The sequence below is a fragment of the Panthera tigris genome, chromosome B1 (genome assembly GCF_018350195.1).
Source record: "Panthera tigris isolate Pti1 chromosome B1, P.tigris_Pti1_mat1.1, whole genome shotgun sequence".
Taxonomy (NCBI): Eukaryota; Metazoa; Chordata; class Mammalia; order Carnivora; family Felidae; genus Panthera; species Panthera tigris.
Window position 1 is genome coordinate 128,529,928 of NC_056663.1, and position 17,879 is coordinate 128,547,806.

At 34.8% G+C, this 17,879-nt stretch overlaps 1 pseudogene; it reads right to left on the bottom strand.

Moving 5' to 3' along the window:
* Nucleotides 1-4,130: 4,130 nt before the first annotated feature.
* LOC102959997 overlaps nucleotides 4,131-17,879 on the bottom strand; it is a 57,599-nt pseudogene continuing 43,850 nt past the window's right edge.

Here is a 17,879-nt window from a genome sequence, read left to right on the forward strand (position 1 = left end):
GCTTATTAAAGATAACAACACTAAGTATTTGTTTACAACTGAATTGCTAGAAACATGTTCCAACACTCCCAAGGAGGCAATCATCCAAGAAACATCTTGCACAACAAATCTCTTTGGAATGATCTGACACTATTGTTGGCCCCTTGATTTCTCTGATGACTAGAAACAGAGCATAGTGTGTGTTTTGGAGGTATTCTGTGATTTATGTGGGAATGATGATCTTACTTTCCTGGCTCAACAATTTGCTCATCATTGCTTTTCTACTTTATCTTTGTTATGCTTATCTGCTTCACACTCATGAGCCATTAATTTACCTGTATGTTTTTGAAGTTATTCTCTTAGTAGAACAAATGATCTGAAAATTAGTTCTTTAAAACCAGCAATTAAATCAAAGGGAATGTTTTCTTTTTCTAAATTAAAAAGGGAAATTTATAGAAATTATGTATTTTTGTTAGCATAAATGTAAAAATTGAGGTTTTTTTTCTAATGAATATGGAAGTCAGTACTCTACAAATGGCCCTCCAAGATTACCTGCACTAATACTTGAAACTGTGGACATGATCATATTTCATGACTGTGAATATGTTACACACCATAGCAAAAAGGATTTTGAAGAGGGGTTCCTGGCTGGCTCAGTCTTGATCTGTGACTGAGAAAGAAACTGTGACTCTTGATATTGGGGTTGTAGATTTGAGTCCCAGGTTGGGTGTAGAGATTACTTAAAAATAAAATCTTAAAAAAAATTTTTTTTAATGACCCTGCATATATAATTATGGTCAATTTACATTACAATCAAGAGATTACTTTGGATTATCATGTGGGCCTAATCACATAAGCCTTTTAAAAGAGAGTTTTCTCCAGCTACTAAGGAAAGGTGGAAGTTAGAAAAATAGAAAGCCTGAGATTGACATGCTATTGTTGACTTGAAATGCAGGGCATCATGTGGAGGGACTGGAAAGTGGTCTCTACTCGCTGAGAATGGTCCATGCTGATAGTCAATAAGGAGGGACTTCATGTCTCCAAGTCATGGAACTGAATTTAGCCAACTTAGGTGAGCCTGAAAGGGGATTCTTCCCCAAAGCCTCCAGAGAAGAGCTCATCCTTCCCAACACCTTGATTTCCACATTGTAAGACCACAATCGGAGATCCCAGTTGAGTCTACTTTTTCTGTCCTACAGGAGTTTTGAGATAATACACGAGTGTTGTCCTAAGCCACTGAAATGTAAAACAGCAAAGGATAATTAATGCAGAGATATTCTGAATTGACCTTTGGATTCCTTCTTAGAATTTTTATAAGATTTATTGTAACTATCCAAAATATCACAATATTCATTAATTTCCTTTGCAATGAATTTAATGAAAATGTTCTCTATACTGTCAAATTAGAGAATAGTTATCACTTAGGATATTTAGGATATTTCAGTCTATACATCTTCAATAATTATGTTAGGGTGTGTTATTCAAGCATAAAAGTAAGCAAGAATCCACTATGAGTGGTAGCTATAAAACATTAGGATTAAACTTTAATGAAAATTTAAAATGGAAAACTTTTATTTTTAAAGTTTGTACATTTGATTTATGTCACTCCTGGCTTCTACCTTATCTCTAAGCTCAGAGAAAGTATATAGAATGGTACTTATAAAATCAGTTTTCATCAGATTTGTATTTTAAAAATTCTATTATAAAATGGAATTTCATATGAAAACTCCCTGCAGTGTATTGCATATATTTAATTTTTCTTGAGTAAATCTGTTTCAGAACCATGTACATCAGTCAGCACTGTTTATTATGTATTAACTCAATTCTACCATTATTTCCGTGCCCTCAAACTCTGAAAAAAGTTCAAATTAAGTATAATGAAAATAATTTTACTTTGAGAAAAATCACCTATTTCATTCACAAGAAGGTTAATCTATTTCCTATCTTTTAATTGTGTTTCTCAAAGTTCCCTTATCCTTATTTTCTCAAATTCAAATCTCTTTAATATGGAGAGAATTAAAGAAATAACAGCTCAAAAAATTTAGTGAAATGCATATCACCTTTTTAATCATGATTATATATTTCTGTGTCTATAAGGTGCCATTTGAGCTTTATATCCCATTGAATTAGTGTTGCTTAAAAGGGTTAGATTCATTAAATCAAATAATTAATTTGGTACATCTCATAATTAACATATGAATTATTATTTCCTGTTCTTGTACTGTCTCTGTAGCCAAGGTAAGATTTTAGGATAAATTGAGAAGTGCTTACCTAGAGGCATAATTTGAGGGATGTTTTATAACCTAAAAATATTTTGACTCCTTCCACAGCCTCTATTCCAATCCCTCTTTCTGAAAGAGTTTCTTTTTGGGAGACACAAAATGTCATTAATTCATTCATTCATCTATTCATCTATATTCATTTTTTCAATAAATTTTTATTCAGCATTGGTATAGATTATGGAGGCTAAAATGGTGAATAAGAAGTATTTATTGCATTTCTATTCCATTTTGAAGGTAGAGAAAATGATGACAATAACATGTAATGTGTGCTAACTTGACAGATGAAAATAGTAATATGGGATCATGAATATTGTCTTAAAATATTAGGAGATGCTTCCTAAGATGTGAAATTTAAGGAGGATCCTTAAGAACAATGTAAGTTAGATAAGCAAGGTGAGAAGCAATTATATTTATTTCTGTGAACTTTCCTGGGGAAGAACAGGACAAATTCTATGTGTAGAAGGTGGGAGAGGTTAAGAAAATTACGATACCTCTAAGGAACAGCAAGATTGGTGCCTTTGGAAATATACAAAACCATGTAGTCCATATGGCTAGGAGTGTAGAGTATAAAGCCGGATTTGAAGTTAGGATGTTGAGGTTGGAAATATAAACTTATTCATACTTTAAAGGACTTTGCTCTGTTGAGAAGTTCAGAGTGCAGATGTTACCAATATAATTTAACAATGTATCTTGATATTTTGCCTTATTAGATTCTGTGTGTCTGTGCATGTGAGTACACATATGGTTTTATTGTAACAAAGAAACTTGTACACTTTTAACATTTTTTTAAAATTTTTTAACGTTTATTTATTTTTGAGACAGAGAGAGACAGAGCATGAACAGGGGAGGGGCAGAGAGAGAGGGAGACACAGAATCTGAAACAGGCTCCAGGCCCTGAGCTGTCAGCATAGAGCCCGACGCGGGGCCTGAACTCACGGACCGCGAGATCGTGACCTGAGCCGAAGTCGGCCGCTTAACCGACTGAGCCACCCAGGCGCCCCCACTTTTAACATTTAAAACTGAGCATCCTTTTTCCTCTCCAGTGAAAACAAAAAGAAAATTTAAAAATAAACAGGATACTTATTTACTTAAAAATAAATAAAAATAAACATTGTCTATTACAATAGACAGTGTCAATTCCAAAAATGATCCTACAGGTTCTGCCGATTCTCCCATCGAGTGACAGGGCTCAAGTCATCATTAGGAGAGAATTTTATTTTAAAAAGTTACCTTCAACTGCAAGGATGTCTGTGAAACATCACAACCGAACATGCCAAAGGAGAAGCCATGTTGTCAAAATGCCCACTCAACCCACCCAAACATCTCAAATCCTGAACTTCTAAAACCCCATTTTTAAAAGTTTTTTTTTCTTTTCTTTAAACAAGAGAAAGTAGACAGATACATGTTGCTGAGTGCTAACTGTCCATACTCACATAGAGACACAGTGTAATCTTTGAGCCCAATATACAAAGAAGGGAGGGAAAAGGCTAGAATTCTATGCCCTACTACACAGGGGCCTAGCACCCTCCAGCTTCCAACAGAGCTAGGGGAGCAGAAGGTTTTTCTTTTTTCCCCACAGAGCACGGTGGTGTTGATTCCATCAAGTTTTTGTTGAGACAGAAAGGGATATAAACAAATTTGGGTCAGAAAGGGGTAGAGATTCTTTTCCCACTGTATTCTGCTCAAGGTATCTCCCTCCCCAACCCCCCAAAATAAATTGAGAAACATGGTATAAAGGGAGAGAAAAAAGTCTTCAAAAAATAGGGCAAATGAGCACAAGAGGAGGAAAAAAAAAAAAAAAAAGACTGCAACTGCCTCCCAGGGACTGGAGAAAATTAATAAAGAAGGTTGGAATCCATTAGTGTTTCATTAGTCATCTCCTTCATCCTCCTCTCCTTCCTCCCTCTCATCATCATCTTCATCTTCTTCAGCTTCATCCTCATCTCCTTCATCGATATCTTCCAATCCTTCATCATCATCATCTTCTTCTTCTCCTTCCCCTTCATCATCCATATTGGGAACCAGGTAGTACTGTAATGGATTTGGCCAAATATCAACTTTGATGACCTCTCCTAACTCATCTGCACCCATATCAGAATGTCAGTAAACCAGGTGAAGAAGCTCTCTGGTTCCTCACGCTGTCTCTTCCTGCTGGCCTTATTCTATGTTTGACTTGAACGTTTGTCAGATCCTTTCCAGATTTCCATTTGATTTCAGTGGACTTCAAAGATAGATCATCACTCTCATTCCTACGATATTCTTTGGAGAGAACTTTATTTTCGAAGTGAGGGTTTTCATCAAAATAAAAATCTATTCTGTAACCTGATTTAACATCTTCAAATTCTGTCACTTCAACTCTTGTCAAATAATGCAGCGCCTCTTCATCCTCCTCCCAAGCAGTGAAAGCACTTGTGAATGGTTGACAAATGTTGTTACCCCAAATTTGGGATTTGGGTGATCAATTCCAACCAATCTCTTCTGAAAAAAAAAGTTTGGTGGAGTTTGTTATATTTCTGTTCTACTTCAAAAACCTTCCCACAGGCTTCTTCATTAAGTCTGTCTATTTCATTTTGTACTTCATCAATATGCTTAGTTGTTTCTTGCTGTCCTTTTTCTTCCTTTGGCAAGTGCTGAGAGGACAACGTCTCTTCTGGCTTGGGGGCATGAGGCAGTAGCGGTTTCTTGGTTTGAGGAGGGAGTGAAGATGTGTGTGGGGCCCATGCTGCGAGGAAACTCCACAAAACAAAGGCAGGCACATGTCTTGGAGAAACTCAGATTATTTGCCTAATTAGATTCTTATCACAGTGTTAAAAGTTATCAAAATGAATTTCTCATGATGTAGAAAACCTTTGGAAGTTATGATAAATATATCCCTAAGCTGGAAGATTATTTTAATGCTTTCTTGAAATGCTTGTTTATATGTGTGTTAACTAACTTATGTATTATTTCATATGTACCAATATTATCAGAATATCTTGTATTGGAATAACTATTCCAAGATAGCAATGATAAAATTGGGACAATATGTTTAAAATATACATTTCAAGGTACTTGTGGATGAATAAACAGACCTGAAGGTGAGCCAGATTTTAGAAGAGGATATTTGATCCAAGTGAGATTTACATTTATGTGGCATTTTGCCTGAGGGACTCATTAGTACTCAGGGTTCAGGATAGGTGGAACTTAAGGAAAAAGCCAGGGGGTTATTGATTTGGGGAGTCAATGGATGGAGACTAGGATTGCTTAGGTAGCTGAAACATGAGGTTGAATATGCCACAAAAGTACAGAGCTACAGAAAAGGTGACCCCAAATATCTGGGTTTCAGTTAATTTGGCTTATTTATAAATGAGGTATTCTATATAAAGTTTCTCACCTGAGGCCTGATGTTAACATTAGCTGAATAGCTGAAAAAATTCAGGTTTCAACTGTTGCCCACTGCATGGAATGACAGTTTAGAAAATGAGCCCAGTGAAGTTAACTGACTCTTTCAACATAAAGCAGTACTTTCCAGAGCAGGATAACAAAATCCACCGTGTCTGCAATATCTCCCACAATGTTCAATAAACAATAAAAAAAGATATTAGTTATCCAAAGAAACCACAAAGTGGGACCCATAGCAGAGAGAATATGCTGCTAATAGAAATAGGTCTTCATATTTGTTGATTATTAAGGAGACAGGAACTTTAAATTGGATTAGGAGGCATGAATGTTAATTCAGTTAATATAAATATGTTCAAGGACATAGATAACCTTATCTAATGTGTTGCCAAATACTATTTATATGTCTGCATAAACCAAATAGTGTTGCTTTGTACAAATGCATTTTTAGTTATGTAAATGGAATCGCTTATGTATTTTGTTGCTTTTTGCTTTTTTCATTGAACAAGATGTTTTTCAAGATCTATAGATGCACCATATATACATCATATTTCTCTAACCCCCATATTTTACCTCACCTTTGTCCCAAGAATGGTCACATTGATTGACCGCATTTCAACCATAATGATAAAATGAGCATTCTCGTAAGTTGCTTTTATGGCCCTGTGTGACAATTTCTTGGAGTATATATCCATGAATAGAATTTTTGTGTAATAAGGTAGGTGAATACTTAGTGTGGGTAAAGTTCTATAGCTAACCCAAATGATTATACCAATCTACATTCCTGGTAGCAGCACATAAGACTTCTTATATTCTCTTATCTTCAAAAAGGTTTGGATTAGCCAGCTCCCTAATTTGCAGAAAGTAAAATCTCCTTATAGATATAGTTTGCCAATGAATGTGACCATCTCTTCAATATGCATATTAGCTTTCAGGATTTTCTGTTCTGTAAGTTACCTGTTCATGATCTTTGCCAATTATTTTTTCTGACAGAGTTGTGTTTTTCTAGTTGTTTTGGAGAAGCAACACATACATTGTACATATTAATCAACTTTTACTTTTGGATATTGCAAATTCCATTCCCTAGTTTGCCTAATAAATTTGTCCTTGGTTAACTGTGTTGAACATAAAACCATAATTTTGATGTCATACAATTTGTTCCTGACTTTAATTTTTGCAGTTCTTCTCCACTCCAGTTCACAAAGCTATTTTCCTAAATTTTCTTCTATTTGCTTTGTAGTTTTTCCTTTCAAAATTATGTCTCTAATCCATTAGAAGTCCACTTTTGTGCCTGTTTCTTAATCAAAACTGAGGAACACTGAAGACAACCTATTCTTTCTTAAGTTTAATTAATTTATAGTGCTAGTCATAGGGGTACACACTGTCCCTCAAGAACATGTGTCAGCTGTTCTCCCTTTTAGAGCTTCTAGAATGACTTCCTGATAAATTAACAATTGTCTACAACCTTGACTTCTGTTGGGTAACTGAAATCTACAATAAGGCAATCCATTGTAGAGAGAATATCGTGTTTTAAGTTTGCTTTCAGATTGATTTTAAGCAAGTTTTCTAATGGTGAGCACTTCATGATAAGGCAGAGCCATGCTAAAACAAGCAAACACAAATGCAACCCCCCAAAACCAAAAGCTTTCTTCTAAGGATCATGGAACAATGATCTATCTCACTTTATGTTTTCCTTGCTGTCTCCAACTTTTCTCCCATGCAAACATAATGTATCATATGTGTGCTTCCCAACCAAGGAGTAACTTTTACAAAACAAAAACAAACAAAACAACTTTTAGGGGTTGCCAATTCGTTAAGTTTCAACCAGAGCCTGAATTTTATGATTTCTATACCGATTTTCTATTATGTTCAAATTCTACATATCTTGTCGTAGTCACATTTTGAAAATTTATCTTTAGTCTGTCATATTTTGTTCCATCATGAAATACCAAAAATACTTTAATTTTTTAAAGTATAGTTAGATATACTATGACAAATATTACACTTAGAGTTTTTCCGTAGATGAAGATTGAATAAGTAAATGGAACAGTTTAAAACACAGAAAATATTTTGTGTTGAAAAAGACAATGCTTTTCTCACTTAGTCTTCTGTAAGCTTTTCCTTAAGGATTTGTAGAAACAGAAGAATCATAAATAGTTTCATATGTACATTATCTGCACTAGCAATCTCATTTTAATATTAATGTCATCTTCATTTTTCTATCAATGTAACTTTGCCTGAAAAGCTTTTGATTTAGTATTATATCCTTTTCTGTTTTGTTTCTCTTGATACTCACCCTCTTCTCTCACTTTCTCTGAGTTTAAAGTAAATATTTAATAGATAATGTTCAGAGAAGGAAATACGGATGCATTAAAATATTGTTAGGATAGTACTCTGAGCAACCTTGCAGGAAAATATTTTCAAATAAGTATTCTAATGCCATTAAAAGGTGGTTTTGTTTGTGTGTTTGTTTGTTTTCCTTAGCCTTATAATTCCTGGTTGAGGGCATACAGTGGTAAAATTGTAAATCTATTTATTGAAAATAAATATTGATATTTTGACACTCATGTTGTAAGGGTGAATGATAAAAGCCGTAATACTAAAGATTCAATTTGTGGTGACAATTTAGTAATGACATTAATTTATCAAGTTTTCAAAACCTTATGTAGAAAGAAAAATAGGAGGTCAAAAGGACTTAGGTATTTTGAGAATGTACAGGATTGATCCTCAGATAGTCACCCTTGAAATATGAAATTACTTTCATTGTAAAACACACACACACACACACACACACACACTCACATATGCCATAGATACATCACAACATTATCTCTTCAAAACACATTTAAAATACATCAACAGAAATAATAATAGAACTGCATCTATTAATGAAGCTTAAGACATTTTTTCCTGATGCCATTGAATTTCTGGGGTTCTTATTATCTGTGTAAGAAAATATTATAGCTGTTTAAATTATCCCTGTTTAATCTAAAACCTATAATAATCAAAATGACTAAGAATGATTTAGACTCCATGACAGAAGTGGTGGTGATAAAATTGTGGAGTTAATGCATTGTGCAGATCAGAATGTTTTTTGGAGTTAGATGTAGGAAGGCAGATTAATAAGAAATAAGGATAATGCATTTGGATTTATACTTTCATAAATCTTTTCCCTGAACAGCAGTAGGAATTTACAGAGGATACATCTAAACTATAGACAGTGCTCCAAAGATAATCAGGGCTTAGAAAACTAATCATAGAATAGTATTCAAGTTTTTGTGTTGAGTTGGATTTCTGGGATAGGATTTAATACATTCAAATGATTATCATCATATTAAAAAAACCAAAAAAGAAACAAATAAACAAAAACTTTCTTGTGTACTACTCACAAGGAAGAATGAAATTTTGCATCTCTTAACCATAAAACTGCCTTTCATACACGTAATATCCATAACTCATGTTGACTTTCACTTTCAAATTCTGACTGATCAAGCACAGAAATTGTGTTTTGATCTTTGAGTCAGTAAAATTTATTTTATAAAAATCAATCAGTTCTATATTTTGTTAAAGAGATGGAAAAGAAATGCAAAATTTGTGCTTTTCCTGTATGGAAAATATGATTAACTTGCTCAACATCCTTTCCAATCTCCTTAAAGTTTGGGTTCTGCAATCATTTCTGCCAATTCAAAGCTGAGGTATGTGAAAAGGGAAGTGAGGTGCAGGATACGTATTTTATGCACATTCATGATGGGATGGTTTTGAAACTAGAATATTTTTGATTCCGCAGCTTACTACAGCGATGTACCTTTCTGATATCACAGCTCTGATTGCAATAGTGATAGCAGTGGCCTTGTGCATAAAGTGGTAGTTGTAGCTATCCCAAATTTGGCAACGGCAGAGAGCACTTACCTGGGCTTTGCTTTAGAAGTTTATTCCTGAATAATATCCCATTGTGTGTTCATCCTAGAGCTTGCTCCTCTAGCTCCCAACAATGGTTTTCCATGCACCTATCAAACCTTCTGCATAATATAAACCACACAGAGGTATGAGAAGTGTTTGTAGTCACTGAACTTCAAAGAAAGGAAAATCTGTGATTGCCTCTTTGACCTGATCTGATTAGTTTTGACACTAGTGAAAGTCAGCCTACTGTTAGTGAATGAGACACAATTCCCATAAGTGTTAAAGAGCTCAAACAGAAAAAATATATATATTTATGTTTCAATCTTCAGATCAAGACAAATTCAGAAAATCAGAGTTTTTATGACTTACCCAAAGATGATTTCTTAAATTTTTTCATCAAAACTTGATTTAATATTCACAATAACACCAAAGACCGTGTTCCAGTTTTGGCATATTAGGTCATAAAAAGAAAACTTCTAAGTCCTAAATTGTCTCTTTAATATTGATGCTAAGTATCTTATAGGCAAACTCTAATTTGAGATAATAAGATTGGGAAAATATATGATTAACTTCTTAGTGTAATTTTTACTCAAACTACCCTAAATTACTTAATATAAGCATGCTCATGTATCTCAACTCTCCTTTGGAAAACGGTGATAGGACAGTTTGGATAAACAAGGCTTCATATTTTTCTTGCTATCAGCAGTTTTCCAAAGTTTAATGAGACTTTCCCAATAAAGTATCAGAATTCCATGGCCTTCTCAACAAATTATACCTAGAAGTAGAGCTTAGTATACATTATCTATAGGATGCATACTTTTGGATAAAGTTTTGTTAGGTTATTTCTTTTATTGAGTTATCTTTTATTTAATGTAAAATTTACCATATTTACCAGTTTTACGTGTACAATTCAGTGGCAGTAACTACCTTTATAATGCAACCATCACCACAATTTATTTCCTTTTTTTGAGGGGGGAAGTCCATTTAAACCCAAACTCATGGTTATGTTTCATACAAATAGAATCACACAATAAACGTTTCTTGTGTATCTGGCTTATTTACCTAACAATGTTTTCAAAGTAAATCCAGAATTTTATTCCTGAATAATATTCCATTGTGTGTATATGCCACATTTTCTTTATCCATTCTTCAGCTGATGGACACTTGGGTTTCATCCACTTTTGACTATAAGAGAATGGAATAAGCTTTTATGAATATTCATTTACATATAGTTGTCTGAAAATTCCTTTCCAATCATTTGGAGATATGTACATAGGAGTGGAATTGGGGGAGGTAATAAATATAGTAATTTGACATTTAAGTTTTTAAAAAGTTATTTATTCAATTTTGAGTGAAAGAGCATGAGTGACATCCAGGCAGAGAGAGAGAGGGACAGAAGATCCAAAGTGGATTCTGTGCTGACAGCAGTGAGACGATGTAGGGTTTGAACTCATGGACTGTGTGATTATGACCTGAGCTGAAGTTGGACACTCAACTGACTGAGCCAACCAGGCACCCCGACATTTAGCTTTTTGAGGAACCACCAAATTCTTTCCTATGGTGATTAAGCCATTTTATATTCTCACCATCAATTTATGAGAGTTCCAATTTCTTTCCATGTTTACCAACTTATTTTCCTTTTTTAAAAAAATAGTTATTCTAATAAGTGTGATATGATATCTCATTATTATTTGATATGCATTTCCCTAATGATTGGTGATGTTGAGAATCTTTTTATGTGCTTGATGGCCATTTGTATATATTTTGGGGGGAAACGTCTATAATATTTTAGCTTTTTAAAAAAATTGGGTCCTTTGTCTTCTTGTTAGTGAGTTGTTTGTTTTCACATATTTTTCACACTGGATCCTTATTAGATATATAACTGGTAAATATTTTCTCTCATTCTGTAAATTATCTTGTTGCTATATTGATAATATCCTTTGATCCACAAAGGTTTTTAATTTTTATGAAGTCTTATTTATCTATTTTTTCTTTTGCTGCTTATACATTTGGTGTCACATCAAAGAATTCATTGCCTGATCAGGATCATGAAGGCTTACTCTTGTGTTTTGTTCTTGAGTTTTATGGTTAGAGCTGGTATATTTATGTCATTTATTATGCCATCCATTTTGAGTTAATTTTTATGTATGATGTGAAGGAGGAATCTAACTTCATTCTTTTGCATATGAACCATACCATTGTCCCAGCAATATTCATTGAATAGATTATTTTTTTCCCTTTGAGTGATGTTGGCATGTTTATCAAAAATAAATTGGTTAAGGATACATGAATGTATTGTTGGACTCTTAATTCTATTCTATTGGTAGATTTACGTATGCCAGAGCAATACTGTTCAGATTACTGTAGTTTTGTAGTAAGTTTTGCAATCAGGAAATGTGAGTCTTGTACCTTTGCTTTTATTTTTCAGTATTTTTTTGGCCATTTGAGATTCCTTGAAATTCCATATAAATTTGAGGATCAGCTTTTCCATTTTTGAAAAAACACCTTTGGAATTTTGATGGAGATTGTATTGATTCTATAGATTTCTTTGGATAGTCTTGATATCTTAGCAATATTAAGAGTTCCAATCCATGAACAAGGGATTTCTTCCCATTTATTTAGTTCTTTTTAATTTATTCCAGCACTGTTTTATAGTGTTTAGTGCAGAATTCTTTCATCTTCTTGGTTAAATTAATTCCTATTGATCTATTCTTTTGGATGGTGTTGTGAATGTGATTGTTTTCTTATTTTCCTTTTTGAAATATTCATTCCTAGTGTATAGAAACCAATCCTGCAATTTTTCAGATTTCATTTATTAGCTTTACTAGCTTTTTTTTTTGTGGATTCATTGGTATTTTGTATATAGTGGATCAGATCATCTGTGAATAGAAATAGTTTTACTTCTTTCTTTCCAATTAAGATTTTTAAGAAAGTCTTTTCTTTCTTTCTTTTTGCTCTTTTTTATGTAGAAAATCAATTTATTGTATTATAAGCACTTATACAGTTAGTTATGGGCAATAACAGGCCTGGTGGTGAAACAGATCACCCAAATTAGAGATGGTATCAAACTGGTGGTCAATAACTAACTCCTAAAAATGTAACACTTATTCATGATTAATTTAATTTAAAAAAATGCAAGATTTATTTTATAGACTTAACTAGACAGACCTCTTAACTAACTAAAGAGGTATAGCGATCAGGTAAAAACATACATCTTTACAACTTGGTTCAAGTTAAAAAAAAATCCAGAAGGGAAATAAATACTATGAAAACAGCTTTAAAAATGCACTCCTAAGCAAAAATATATGAAGAAAGAGGAACACATAGTTTTGCCTTAACTGAAGAACAGGAGAGGAGACTGGTTTTGCCTAGGAAAATGTGCATCTTGTGAAGTAAGATATGAAGGTATTAGACTACGAATATGTATGTCTTGCATCTTTCCTATTTGCTGTGTAAAAATAATAGTCTGCAGTGTTATACATCATACCTCAGACACCTACCTCTCTTGGCTTTATTCTTATTCAAGCGTTTACCTACATGAGACTAAAAACTTAGAGAAATAGCATAAGAAAAATAACCACACACAATATTTCCCTTTATGTGACTACTTTAGATGTGGCTTGATTACTAGGAAATTACTGAAGAAAATTTAAGTATAAATCTGTGGCTTTGCTGAATTAAGCCCCCCAATTAATGTCTAGAAAACATTCACTCCTCGGGCCGATACCATTGCTAGTGGTACCTGTTATAGAAGGATATTCAAACAAAACTCTGAGTGTCTCAAAACCATTGTTAAATAAATCTCAGAGTTAAGAGTGGGGGAAAGGAGAGTCTAAAATCACAAGAAATGCAGAAATATCTAGGAACTTGTCTTTCTGGATCCATACTTCCCTTCAGGGTCTTCATCACTGTAAATATTCCCTATAATTTCCACATTTGCATAACATTGTGATGTGACACAAAACAAATTACCCAAGCCTCATTAGGATTCCAGGAGAAATCAGGTATTGGTAATGTGATCACTATGAATAAACAATTCTGGTGGCCTATCTTCTCCATTGTCATGGGATCATTCCTCTCAATTTTACTTAAGTCTTACACATTCAGTCTGTGATCAGTACTATGGGGAGAGGACCCATTGTCACAGAGAAGAAAAGAGATAAGAACACACAGGGGAATGCACAAGAAGGTTTCCCTGAAGCCACTGGCTTGCTAAACAAGACAGGCTGAATTTCCTGAGTTTTTACAACTAGCAGTCTTAAAGCCTTGTGTTGAGTTTTTACAACTAGCGGTCTTAAAGCCTGGTGTTTAAAGGCCAGCAGGCATGACTAGGATAGAACCTGGAGAGTACCGCTTGCCTGCTCCTGGGAAGAAGGCAGGCAAACAATACAAGGGCAGGTAGCATGGAAACAACAATCTGAAGAATGCCTGGGCCACACAGGATGGAGATTTTTCACTTTTCCCAGGGTGCATCTCTGAGAGGCAGTGTTCACTCTTCACAGAGACGCCTCTTCAGGAACAAAGGCGCTGGCTGGCACCATTGCCATCCCCTGCCACTCAGCATAAGCATAGAGTCACTGCTGGAAGCAGAACAACACCACACTGGCTGCCTAACTTGCTTACATCAAGCTCTGTCCCTAAGCACTCTGGTGGGACTGGCCTTCTCAGTCAAGCTTGTGTCATTCCTAGCATGGTGCGCCTCTTTCCACAGAAGACAAGACCAAACTCCTACTCACATCGTGTCTTCCTAACAGAGAGTTCTGCAGGGACTCAGTTCCATGGATACTGGCAAGTCTCATTTCACAAGCAGTCCAGAGCACACCTAGTTAAAACTCACCACATTCAGACCAGAGACCAAACACTGCCCACAGCAGGCAAGGAGAACCTCTGCAGACAACTGGCCTGAAGGATGGAGCAGCCAAACCACATCAGCAGAGCACACACAACACACACTAAAGACACTTCCCGAAGCCCCAGGACCTGGCAATACATGACTCTTCTTCATAAGACCATTACTTTCAGTAGCAGAGGACATAACTAGCTCTTCTAACACAGAGAAGGAGCCAGAGACTTAGACAAAATGCCAAGACAGTGGCACTTATCCTAAGTAAAAGAACAAGATAAGGCCATGGCCAGAGATCTAAGTGAAACAGATATAAGTAACATACCTAATGGAGAATTTAAAGCAACAACTATAAGAATACTCACTGGGCTTGAGAAAAGAACAGAAGACATCAGTGAGACCCTTACCACAAAGATAAAAGAATTAAAAAGGAATTAGTCATAGATGAAGAATACAATAAATGAGATTAGAAACATGCTTGATGCATGCAGGGGGCTGGAAGAAGCAGAGAAATGAATTACTGACCTAGAATGTGAATTAATACAAAGCAATAAAGCTGAACAAAGGAGAGAAAGAAGAATTATGCAACAGGAGCATAGACTTACAGAACTCAGTGATACCATCAAAATTAAAATACCATTCATATTAAAGGAGTCTTAGAAGAAGAAGAGAGGGAGCTCCTGGGTGGCTCAGTTGGTTGAGCATCTCACTTCGACTCAGGTCATGATCTTGTGGTCTGTGAGTCTGAGCCCCATGTTGGGCTCTGTGCTGACAGCTCAGATTCTGTGTCTCCCTCTCTCTCTGCCCCTCCCCCCACTCATGCTCTGTCTCTCTCTCTGTCAAAAATAAAAAAAAACATTTAAAAAATTTAAAAAAAAAGAAGAAGAGAGAGCAAAGGGAGCAGAAAATTTATTTCAAGAAATAACAGCAGGAAACTTCCCTAATCTGGAAAGGAAACAGACATTCGGATCCAGGTGACATAGAGAACTCTCTTTTGAGAAAAGCAGCTCAACACCAAGACATATTGTGATTAAACTTGCAAGATACAGTGTTAAAAAAAAAATCTTAAGCAGCAAAACAAAAGAAGTCCTTAACTTGTGGGAAAAACCAATAAGAGTAGCTGGAGATTTCTCAACAGAAATTTGGCAAGCCAGAAGAGTGGCATGATATATTCAAATTGCTGAATAGGAAAAATTCTGCAGCCAAAAATAGTCTATCCAGAAAGGCTATCATTCAGGAAAGGAGATGTAAAGTTTTCTAGACAAACGAAAACTAAATGAGTTCTTGACCACTAAACCAGCTCAGCAAGAAATTTTAAAGGGGACTCTTTGAGTGGAAACAAGAACAAAAGTGACAAAGACAAGAAAAATTCAGAGGAAATCTCTAGAAACAATAACAAAACAAGTAATAATTGGCCATAAATACATATATATTGATAATTACTTTGAATGTAAATGGACTAAACATGCCAATCAAAAGACATTTTGATTGTGCTGGAGCTCCTGGGTGGCTCAGTCGGTTAAGCGCCAGACTTTAGCTTGGGTCATGACTTTGCAGTTCGTGGGTTTGAGCCCTGTGTCAGGCTCTGTGCTGACAGCTCGGAGCCTGGAGCCTGCTTTGGATTCTGTGTCATCCTCTCTCTCTGCCCTTCCCCTGCTCAAGCTCTCTTTCTCTGTCTCAAAAATAAATAAACATTAAAAAAAAAAAAAAGACAGGGTGCCAAAATGGATTAAAATAACAGACTCATCTAGGGGCACCTTGGTGGTTAAGCGTTTGACTTCATCTCAGACCATGATCTCACGGTTGGTGGGTTTAAGCTACACATTAGGCCCTGTGCTGACAGCTGGGAGCCTGGAGCCAGTTTTGGATTCTGTGTCTCCCTCTCTCTTTGCCCCTCACCCACTCACGTTCTGTCTCTCTCTCTTTCTCAAAAATGAATAAACATTAAAACAAAGACTCATCTATATGTTGCCTACAAGAGACTCATTTTAGACCTAAAGACTCACCTGCAGATTGAAAGAAGTTAAATTAAGCCCAGAGTGATAGAAGGAAGTAAATAGCAAATATTAGAGCACACTTAAAATCAATAGAAATATATAGTATTTTCAATACAATATCATCTTATGCTATTAACCAAAATAGGAAACAGTAGCACAAATTAATGAAATTAAGAGTTGGTGTTTGGAAAATGTTGACAAGCCTTTAGCTAGACTAAGCAAAAATAGATAAGACTCATATAAATACTTAAAAATGAAAGAGGAGACATTCTAAATAATGCCAAAGATATAAAAAGGATTATAAGGAACTACTATGAGCAATTTTATGCCAACAAACTAGGTGATCTTGAAGAAATGGATAAATTCCCAGAAATATTCAACCCATCAAGATGAAATCATGAAAAATAGAAAGTTTGAACATATCTATAGCTAAAATGGAGATAGACTAGTTAATGAAAAAACTATCAATAAGAGACCTATTAGAGTAGCTCAGTTAGTTAAGCGTCCAGCTCTTGGTTTCAGCTCAGGTCATGATCTCACAGTTTCATGGGTTCAAGTCCTGCATTGAGCTCTGTGCTGACAGTGTGTAGCCTGCTTGGGATTCTCTGTCTCCCTCTTTCTCTGCCCCTTCCTCATTTGCGCTGTATCTGTCTCTCTCAAAATAAATAAATAAACAAACAAACAACAACAACAACAAAAAAAGCCCTATCAATAAAGCAAAGCTCCAGATAACTTCGTTGATGAATTACACCAAATATTTAAAGAAGAATTAATAACAGTCCTCAAACGCTTCCACAAAATTAAAGCAGAGAACATATTTATGAACACATTTTAAAATGCAAGCATTACCCTGATACTAAAGACAAAATGCCACAAAAGAAGAAAAGTATAGGACAATAGCCATTACAAAACAGGTGCAGAAATCCCCAACAAATTACTAGGAAATCAAATTCAAAAACACATCAAAAGGATCAAGTGAAAATTATTCCTGGCATGCAAAGATGGTTCAATATGTGAAAATTGGTTAATGTGATATATCATATTAACAAATAAATAATGAAAATCACATGATCATCTCAAAAATATTAACTAATTTCAACAAAGTTTTATGGTAAAAGCTCTCAACAAACTAATAATAGAAGAAAAACATCTCAGTATACCGAAGACCACATATGGAAAGTCCACATCTAACATCATACCTAATGGTGAAAAATTGAAAACTTTGTTTCCAAGATCAGGAACAAGGCCAGGATGCAAATGATATGACTTCTACATGGAAAAATCTAAAGACTACAAAAGAAATTCTGTTAGAACTAATAAATTAGGTAAAGTTGCAGGATACAAAATGTACAAAAATCAGCTTTGTTTCACAAACTAACAACAAACTATTTGAAAAGGAGATTAGGAAAACAATCTTATTTACAATACCACCAAAAGAGAATAAAATACTTAGGAATAAATTTAGCTAATGATGCGAAAAACATATGTAATGAAAATTCC